General features: G+C 44.5%; 1 protein-coding gene across 6 annotated transcripts in view; it reads right to left on the reverse strand.

Moving 5' to 3' along the window:
• The window catches only part of GREB1L (GREB1 like retinoic acid receptor coactivator), a 145412-nt gene extending 136804 nt beyond the window's left edge, over window positions 1-8608 (reverse strand). For all 6 annotated transcript variants that reach the window (XM_041122842.1, XM_030011979.1, XM_041122841.1 and 3 more), the window contains exon 1: window positions 8434-8608. The gene's annotated coding sequence lies outside the window, so the exon portion shown is untranslated. The remainder of the gene's footprint in view (window positions 1-8433) is intronic.
• Between the last annotated feature and the right edge of the window lie 1566 nt (window positions 8609-10174).

Below are 10174 nucleotides of genomic sequence, written 5' to 3' on the forward strand. Positions count from 1 at the left end.
CCCCTCAGCCTTTTCTGCCACAAGGTCACATCTGCTGTTCAAAATTAAAGTGGTTTTTTGGTGGTGGCTTTTGCTTAAGAGCTTCTGAGGCATACTGTTTTGAATAACATTACTAGTGGCACAGACTAAGAACTCCTGGTCTAGTCATACACACATAAAAAGGCAAACGGTGAACACAATGTTAGAGTTCAGACTAATATAAGCCATCTCAGGCAAACAATCATTAAAGAATCCTATGACCCATTAAGACATTGGACCATTATGATATTAGACCCCAGCATTTCTAATTCATGTCCTTTTCCCTTTCATATATATACATGCACACACATCCACACTACACTCCCTAGTTTGTCAAGCCTACAGCTTAGAGAACTTCTGGAGGAGGCAACTGACTATGCATTTTCCATGCAGCACCCAAAACACCCTCAGGCACATAGTAAGAAAGAAGGGTATTACTAAGTTAATGCTACAAAACAAAAAAATCTGTATGTTTAGATGTCCTGCTGTTTCATAGGAAAGATTCCATAGCTCTTGACACAAAAGTTTGCAACAGCTAATGTTTTAATCTCGATGGCCTTGAAATCCAGCTTGCCTCCCACATCTGCAAAAATCACAATTGCGGACCTGAAAGAAGGCGGCAAAATAACAATCTGGCAGGCAAGTCATCTTCCCCCTCCTTGAGAGGCTTGGAAACTAAGAGATGACTCTCCTAATAAAAAAAAAAAAAAAATTGGCAAGAGCTAAACTTCAAAGTTTGCTGAAACTGCTGCAATTGGGACTGTGAGGATATGCACATTTTCCACTCTGAACTTCTGCTTTTAGATACCCCATTAGTAGTTCTGTGTGCCTCTATCCAAGGCATTAAAGTCTTCCTGGATGGCTTTGCCCTTTCCCTCCCCTCCCCTTAGGTTTTCTTCAAAATTGCTCCACTGTGAGCTGGTACTGATCACTTGGCTAATCCACCTAATATCTTATTGTTCTCACAGCCAGAATTTTCTCTCTAAGAGATTAAGATTAGAAAGAGTAACAACAACAGTGTCTTAATATTTCATCTATACAAATGAATTTTTGAAAGCATTTCTTATAAGACTAGGAAACCACCATGTTCTTAAATATTACATACAACATAACTGGCAGGAAGCTGTTTCCCTTTTCTTGATGCAGTGAAGGGCATTGTAGCTGTAAAAATCAAGACCTAATTCCCAGTCTTCTCAAAGGAATCACCTAGTTGCACTAAGATTTTGATTCTATGTAAGTGGTTTAAAGAAATTACAAGATTAAGCTGCTTTTATGAAACAGTTGTTCTCAAAGTAGACTGCAAATGGTGAAAGGAAAGGAGAATAAAGCCACCTAAGGCTCTAAAGGGGCACAGAATTTGGGGGGCTTCCTGACAAGCTACAGGGAGATAGTCAGTGAGGCAGGAACAAAAGCAGTAAAAGTAGATGGCATGATCTGCTGAATGGCAAGACTGAGATGCAATCGTACACTGTAAATCACCATGTTACAACCAACGCCTTATCATCAAGGCAAGAGTCAGCAAAGAACTAATAGCAACAAAGTACTATTACCAGCATTGGAAGGACACAAGGCTCAGGACAGGGAATGGAGCACTTTGGTCTCTGCAAATCCCAAACTGACAGCCATCAAGATAAGGTTTTGCCACATACGCTCTTCATCCTGAGACATCTGTAACATGGGTAGGCAACAGTAACGACTGTGAAACTCTGCTGTGAACATCCCTATTTCACCAATGACTCCAGTGTAAAGATGTAGCTGCCCAGATTCCTTCCAGCATCAGAAGCAGGTGAACTCAGCTATTGCAACGGCTCTTCCTTACCACTACAAAATCTCTCTGAAGCAGATACAGTGGAGGAAGCTCCAAAGAGCTCAGATCTCACTAAGCCAAGGACGCTGTGCCACATTTCAGTTTTTAAAAAGTGGTCGTTTCCTCTTTACTAGGAAGATTGCGGAGGATCAGGCACACAGCAATTGCCAAACACTCTACTAATTACACTGGACTGATAACACAAGGATGGGACCATACAACTCAAGAGTACACATAGTCTCACTGAGCATTGTCATTAAGATTGCATATGAACCATCTCTACCTTTTAAAAGACAGCTGGAATTAACGGGGTGGGGGGGGGAGGGGGGAATTCCACCAAATTAGCATAATTAAATTATCAAACTCCCAGAAAAAGTCTCCTTAGGTTTCCTTATGTCTAGAGACTCAAGAGTCTACAAGAAAGCAAGTTTTGAAGTTGGAGGTAGTGTTATAAAAGAAAGGGAGGGGGGAAGCATCTCTCAAATATGTAGAATGTTAGAGGGAAAACGTTTCATATGCACACTAATACTTCTTTATGAAGCCAAATTTAAATGCTGTATGATTCTAGAGAAAAACAGCAGCCTATACTGTCTTCCAAAGAAGGCTACTGATTTCTCTGAAATTTTGGTGGTATACACTCCATTCAACAGAGAAGTCAGTGCTGCAGAAGAAGATGCAGCAGAATTCAGTACAAAATGACAGAGGTACTAGCAAAATGTTTAATTGCATTTGCCACCCTAAATGCATCAGTTTAAAACAGTTATCCATGTAACTAACCTTAACAACTTCACACTGTATGTTCCAGGGAAGTCCTATTACTTTTGGTGAGATGCACAGATGAGTCCTCATTTAAAAAAGAAAACAAACAAACAAAAAAAACGAACACTATTAATAGAGTGCGTTTCAGACTGCATTACATTCAGTAACTAACTTCTTCACTTGCCTCAAAGTGCTCTGCTCAGATCATGCCAACAATCTTGAAAAGAGCTAATTACGGACTATGATGGAGGTAGGTGACAGAACAGAAGGATCTTTGCACAGCATTTTATAAAACTAGTGACTCCATGCTTGTTCATGGAACCACTATGACAGATGTCTGGTAATCTCTTAAGTAACAGTATCTTAAGTCTGCCCACACTGTTTTGCTGTTCATAGCTCCATCAGTTTGAAAAGCTACCTCAAAATAACCTCTCTAAAACCTTACATGGGGAATATTAATTGAAGATTTCTATCAGATCTTGTCATACTGACTCAGGCTGCTCCCTGTCATCTCACTATTGGTGATTTTATGTCACAACATACAGTTCTTCCCATCTTTTATATTTTACAAACATTTTATTAGTTACTTTAGTATAACTGGAATAAAAAAATTAAACATTAAATGCAAATTAATGAAAGCACTTGACAATACATGCTGCAAGATCTTCAGATCAGGTATATGGGGTTTTTTTATTAAACCTCTGAAGTGCCATGGAACTTCAAATGCTAACTCAGTGAGAATTACATTAAATACACTTCAATGAAAGCAGTCATTTCTACAATTCTCTATGGCCTCTCATGTCCCAGAAGAATTTCACAGAAGCTGTGACATTACTATATGACAGAGTAAGACAACAGAAGCTAGCTGACATGGCTTCAGGAGTCACCCAAACCAAAAATAATTACATTTTAGCATCACAGAATCATAGGATCATTTAGGTTGGAAAAGACCTTTAAGATTATCAAATCCAACCATTAACCTAACACTGCCAAGTCCCACTAAACCATGTCCCTAAGTGCCACCTCTACATGTCTTTTAAATACCTCCAGGGATGGTGACTCAACCACTTCCCTGGGCAGCCTGTTCCAATGCTTGATAACCCTTTTGGTGAGGAAATTTCCTAATATCCAATCTAAACCTCCCCTGCCACAACTTGAGGCCATTTCCTCTTGTCCTATCACTTGCTACTTGGGAGAAGAGACCAACACCCACCTTGCTACAACCTCTTTTCAGGCAGTTGTAGAGAGTGATAAGGTCTCCCCTCAGCCTCCTTTTCTCCAGGCCAAACAAACCCAGTTCCCTCAGCCACTCCCCATTAAGACTTGTGCTCTAGATCCTTCACCAGCTTCGTTGCCCTTCTCTGGACACATTCCAGCACCTCAGTGTCTTTCCTGTAGTGGGAGCCCAAAACCGAACACAGCATTTGAGGTGCAGCCTCACCAGTGCCCAGTACAGGGGGACAATCACCTCCCTGCTCCTGCTGGCCACACTATTTCTGATACAGGCCAGGATGCCGTTGGCCTTCTTGGCCACCTGGGCACACTGCTGGCTCATATTCAGCCGGCTGCCAACCAGCACCCCCAGGTCTTTCTCTGCTGGGCAGCTTTCCAGCCACTCTTCCCCAAGTCTGTAGTGCTGCATGGGGTTGCTGTGACCTGAGTGCAAGACCCAGCCCTTAGCCTTGCTGAATCTCATACAGTTGGCCTCAGCCCATCAATCCACCCTGTCATTTCTATAAGGAGCTCCATACATCTATTTGATACATCCAAGCCAACAACAACAGTGAACAAAGTGTGGCTGTTCCCATTGTGAATAAACACTGTTCCAAATTTCTGTCATCCACAAGTTCCTCCAACAGATATTCTGCATTTTTTCTTTTGGATTATAAAAACATTAATTATTCTATTAAAATATTAAGAGCCTAATGCTACTGGGTAGTTCACCACTATAAGCACCTTCACAGCAGGGGTCCTTGGTTTTGGGTCATCTTCACTACCTACCTGCAAGTTCGAATCCATTAACAGGGGCTATACTAGCCATGCTCAGCATTGCAAATGAGCCTCTGTAATGACTCACTGAAAATTCATTTACTAGTTCTCTACTTATTATATGAGGATATTTTCAGAGTTCTTAGAAACAAGATGCGTTTGGGATATACAAGACATAAAATTGGTCTTTGAATGTATCTCCACACAGAATACAGCATGAAACAAAATGATCAGGTTTGAAATTTTTCAAAAATGAAACTGAAACTATATTAGGCAAAAATGTTTTGAACAAATATTCTTATAAGCAACACTTTTCACAACACTTTAAGGAATGTCATGACAAGACAGGATATGGGGAAAGTCGATGATTCGTAGAGAAAATAACAACACATTGATTGTAAAAACGTAGTGGTTTATGACTGCCACTGTTACCTGTTTCAGAATATTAGAGATATCTTAATCACTTACTATATCTAATGAACTGTAGTTCACGGGACTAATTCTCTAAAAGACATCATTGTCAAAATGTCAAGGCTTATTACTCCTTCATTTGTCAGTCCTCTCAACAGTCCTCCTTCCCACAATTCTGTTTTAGAAGCAAAGGAAAATGTGTCTTCTGCATTATGTGTGAGAAATGATTATGCAAGAATAGGCAAAACACATATGTCTCAAAGAGGCTATCCATCTGAGGTATAAAACCAAGAATTTGAAATGTTTTTTACATTAATCATTTCACAATCCTTTTTACAAGACTAAAGATGTGATGCCTTAATATCATGTCCAAGCTCCAGGTTTTGTTAATTACATCCTACCTACCTAAATGCCCCCTGTAGTTTCAATTAGACATGGTATTCTTCTTCACTTCCCGTCTTGATTATTGTGCACTGTTGCTAAGCGCTAGTTAACAGTTGCCACATTCACCCAAAGTTGGCTGCACTTCAGTGGTCATTCAAAGAATTAAATACAAAACATATGGTACAGAACCATATAATGCATAATAGCACTTTTAAAAACCACTCTAAAATGCTTAATATGAAAGATACTACAAAAGGTTACACTGCTCAAAGTAAAATCCTTACAGTTCTATGCCCACTTGAAATTTCCTAGGAACACTGAAAATTATAGAGAAATGCATTCAAACTTTCTTTTTTTTTTTTTTTAGCTATCATTAATAAGATTTCCAAGAGTATATTTTACAGTACAGAGATTTTTCCAGATTTCCCTTAAAAAATAGTTTCATTCCCTATATTCCATAGCAACTAATTAGAGTCTCCTAAATTACACTACAAAGTTTTTTTCTTCCTTGTATCTGCAAAATACTTTGGACATGACTTGTTGAACCACTAAATATCAATGCCAGTAGTTATGTGTTTAAGAAGACCTTGAACCAAACGTACTTTTTTGCATTCTAGACAAACTTTTCACATAGTCAGCTCACCCCTCCTTTCATCTGTGATGTCCTCATGACATCTTAAGAAACTTCACATATTTTAATTATCCCAATAAAAGCTCAGTAATCAGGTTGCCTATTACTGCTTATTTCCTTTAGTATTACATCCTGGGCTTCAAAACTGCCTTACCAAATAATCATCACTATTTCTGATTCTTACATTATTTACAGCCAAACCCAACTAATAAAAATTCCTGGTATGTACATATTGGTTTTTATAACTAAATTCCTTTTCTGTTAAACACCTTAGCCAAAAATTTGTTTTGCACAAACACTACCAATAATAAACAAAAACATACACTGTATTTGTTATCCTACTAACAGATGTATAACTAAACCTTCAGGGTTTGGAACCCAACTCTTTAAAGAGGTTGGCACATATTGAACATTATTCATTGACTTTCTGGAGCATTTTGTTGGAATACTTGAGAATACATGAGGAAAAGTATGCATGTGTTCAAAATCCACAAGTGGTAAAACAAGGAATAAATAAACATTTCTCAACAGCTCTGAGAATCCTCACAAAATCCTTATTCCCTTGCAAAGGAATTTAAAGGTATTTTAAAAAGTTAATCCACCAGCTCCATAAGTGCTTTTGTCCTACTCACAAATAAATTCTTCAGGAAAAGGTTTAATATTTTCACAGAAATTTCTTTTAATCCCAATGGTGCATATGTATTAAGCTTTTCAATCAATAGAAGACCCACCCTTCTTTTTCTTTAGAAGGGATATCCCTTTATAAAAACCAAACTTAAGAGTTCATTACAGTATTTAGAAGTGCAGAAAGCTTTAGCTGCCCTTTCAGAGGTCACATACACAACTATATTCACAACTAAAATATGCACCTACTCGCTCCACTCTCAGCTCTAAACAACAGTAATAGTTGTAAAAAAAAAAAAAAAAAAAAATTCAGTTATTCCTAGACAGAAAATAAGACAGCACTTTCTTCTTCAGCAGCCTTTTATTTCAATGTTTTAAAAAGCTCTTTGTAACAAGGTATCAATAAAGTATGAAAAATGTGAAATATTATTTCAATAATACTTAAAATATAGCCCAGTGGAAAAGTCATAAGAGTCACTAATTCAAAGAAAGCCAAAAGGAACTGTAAAAAAGGTCAGGGTATTTAAAGCAAACATACTCACAAGCAGTAGGCATGGGAGATATTTTTCCACCAGGTAACTTAAAAAGTCTCCTGTGCTTTAAACCCATCTGACCATTGGTAATTCTTAAATTTCAGAATACAGGTAAGTATTTGCAGGCTTGGGGCCTAAACAAACAGCAACCCTTGGCCCACCCTCTGGGTTGGCCAAAATCCTACGGTTTAAACAAAGTTTTCACCTTTCGGAGATTTCAGGAGAGCAAGGGGAAGCGCTGGGGAGGGAAGGGCCGAACCCCGGCGGTACCTAACCGCTGCCGAGGGCGGCGGGGCGACCCTTCATAAACCTGTGAGCTGCCTTGGAGAGCCGGCGCTAGGTCCATCGCAGCCGGTTTCTCCCCCCCTCTACCTTTACTTCACAACAGCAAACAAGACCTGTCGATCGGCCGTCACCACGGTGAAAGAATCACCGAAGGGCCGACTGCGACAGGGCCCGCGACGGCAGCCTGCCCTCGGTGCCCGCCAGCACGACCGTTACCGCCCGTTGGGCTGCCGCGCCTCCAGCGGACACCGCCGCCCCTCCGCGACAGGGACAGGGCCCACCCGCGCCCCGCCCCGGGAAGGATACCCGGCGCCCCGTTCTCCCCTCCTCAAAACCAGAAAACTAGCCGGCACATGTTCAGAAATGCCCTCCCAACAACACCTCCCCCCCCGCCCCTGGCTACCCACCGCCGGCGCTCCCCAACCCCGCTCCCCTTGCCCCGCCTCAGGCGAAGCCTCCGCCGGGCGCGGAGGGCGAGGCAGCCGAGCCCCCTGCCGGCGGCCGCCCGCATGGCAGCGCGAGGCGGCAGAGCTCGCCGCCCGCCCGCTCGCTCGCTCTCCAACAGAACCACCTGCACCCCCCCGCGACCACCTCCCCCCCGCTCCTCGGGGCTTTGCTGCTTGCCGCCCGCCCGCCCACATTGGCTGCTTTGCTCCCCCAGCCGCCCGGCCAGGGCTCTCCCACCCGCGCCTTGCCCCGTCGGTGCGGAGTCATTTCCCCCCCCCCCGGTCCGAAAGGACGGTAACAAAGGGCTGGAACCCACCCGGGGGAGGGCACCGGCAGCCCGCCAGTGACAACGGCCGCAGCCAGCCGCGGCGCTGGCAGCCCGCGGCACGCCGCCGCCCCCGGTGCTGCGCTCCGCGGGGTGAGTGACACCGAGCGCGACCCAGCGAGCGGGGCGCCGCTGCCGCCCCGACCCGCTACCTTTGTGCCCTCCACAGAAACCGGCGAGAAAGCGAAGTAAAGCCCGGCGCCCCTCGCCGCTCCCTTACCTTGCTGGGCAGAGAGAGAAGAAGTTGAAGCGCTCTCCTTCCACTCCTCCCTCAATTTTTTTTTTAATTTAATTTTTTTTTTTTTTCCCCTCCTCCCTCCCTCCCCCCACACCGAGCAACTGCGCTCGGCAGTCCCGCTCGGTGCCACCGTCTCCCTCCGGGTCTCGGTCTCTCTCTCCGCCGGGAGGAGGGGAAGGGAGGGGAGGGGAGGAGAATGGGGCGGACCCGCAGGTGCCGCCCCTCCTGCTCTGACAGCGGGGAGGGAGAGGGGTCGAGGGGGCGGCGGGCGAGGGGAGCGGGCGGTGGCCGCGGCGGTGCCGCGCTCAGGTGAGGGGGTGTCCACCGGGCGACAGGACGGCGGGGCTGGGAAGGGAGGTGGCCGCGTCGTGGCGGGGACTGAGGTGATGGGTCGGGAACGGGCGCTGGGCTGGACACGGGTTAGTGGAGGAGGCAGGCGGAGGGCAGGGAGATCTGAGACGTGGCGGTCGAGGCTCGGGTGAGGGAGGAGAGAGCAAGCTGGGGTGCTTCCAGTCTGGGAGGGAAGGGACGAGGTCCTGCACGGAGGGGAGCCAAGGAGGCAGCTGGGAAGCGTCAAAACCCTGTCAGAAATCCGGTGTGGCTCGGCGGCCGGGGGAGGTACTGGGATCGCCTCCTGCACTGCCCCTGTAAGAGGCGGCCCCGCGGTGCGGGCCCGTCAGGGCTCTGGGCAGTTTGAAGTTGGAGGGGTCACCTCATGTCTTGTTTCAGGGTTCGCTAGCAATGGAGCTAGTGCAAGAGCGGTAAAGTAGAAGGTGAAGGAGTTTACTGTGCTAGGAGGACGCCAGAGATGGACTCGAGAAGGGCGCTGTACACATACTTGTGTCAGAGATTAAACTGAACAGAGCTCAAGGCAAGGCGGGTAGAGATGAGGGAGATGAGGGGATCTGAGTGCGTTGGAGGGGATGGAAACAGAAGGATCTGGAACATCTAAAGCTGTAAATGGAGCCCAAGTCTGCGTGGGGAAGCAGCGGGTTTGGATTCTTAGTGTGTGTAAAGATGAAGGTCGGACTTAGCAGGAGCATGGGAAGGAGACTAGAAATACAGCAGGGTGCTCTGAGGGTGGATATCCATTGAACTGGGGAAAAATGATTTTGCATTTTCTTCCTTTGCCCTTTGACTGATTAAGGTACCATACTAACCATCTCCTCTCTTCTTCACTTTTCCATTTTGCATTTTCTTCCTTTTACCTTTGATTAAGCTACCATACGAACCATCTCCTATCTTTTTCACTTTTCACTTTTCAAAAGGCATATTTCTTAAGGGCTTTTCAGAAAGCCCTTTTCTTCTGTCAGGACTATAGGGCTCAATCTTATGCGGTGTCCTATCTTTCTGCCTCAACAGCTGAGAAAAAAGTGATAGCGACAAAAAAAGTGGTAGTGTTGTTTGTTTTCTTTGACAGGAACCTGCTGCGGTGTGACATTGAGAAAAAGATGTCCAGTACTTTCCTCACATCCTTTTCTTTTGCATTTGCTGGCTAAAATATTAAGTTCCGCAACCTAGCGAGTGTTCTTGTTACCACGGATAATGAGACTTTCCATCAAAAAGTGGCAGGAAAAAAACTGTCCCTACCTCTTGGAGAAAGTAGAGATGGCACAGCAGTGGTGTGGCACTGCAGTACTGCTGCTCAGTCCAGAAATGAGAAACGGAGGTCTGTCTAATAGATAATGTAGATGGTTTTGAACATTCAACAAAGTTAGCCTTT

This window comes from Aquila chrysaetos, chromosome 4, assembly GCF_900496995.4.
Source record: "Aquila chrysaetos chrysaetos chromosome 4, bAquChr1.4, whole genome shotgun sequence".
Classification (NCBI taxonomy): domain Eukaryota; kingdom Metazoa; phylum Chordata; class Aves; order Accipitriformes; family Accipitridae; genus Aquila; species Aquila chrysaetos.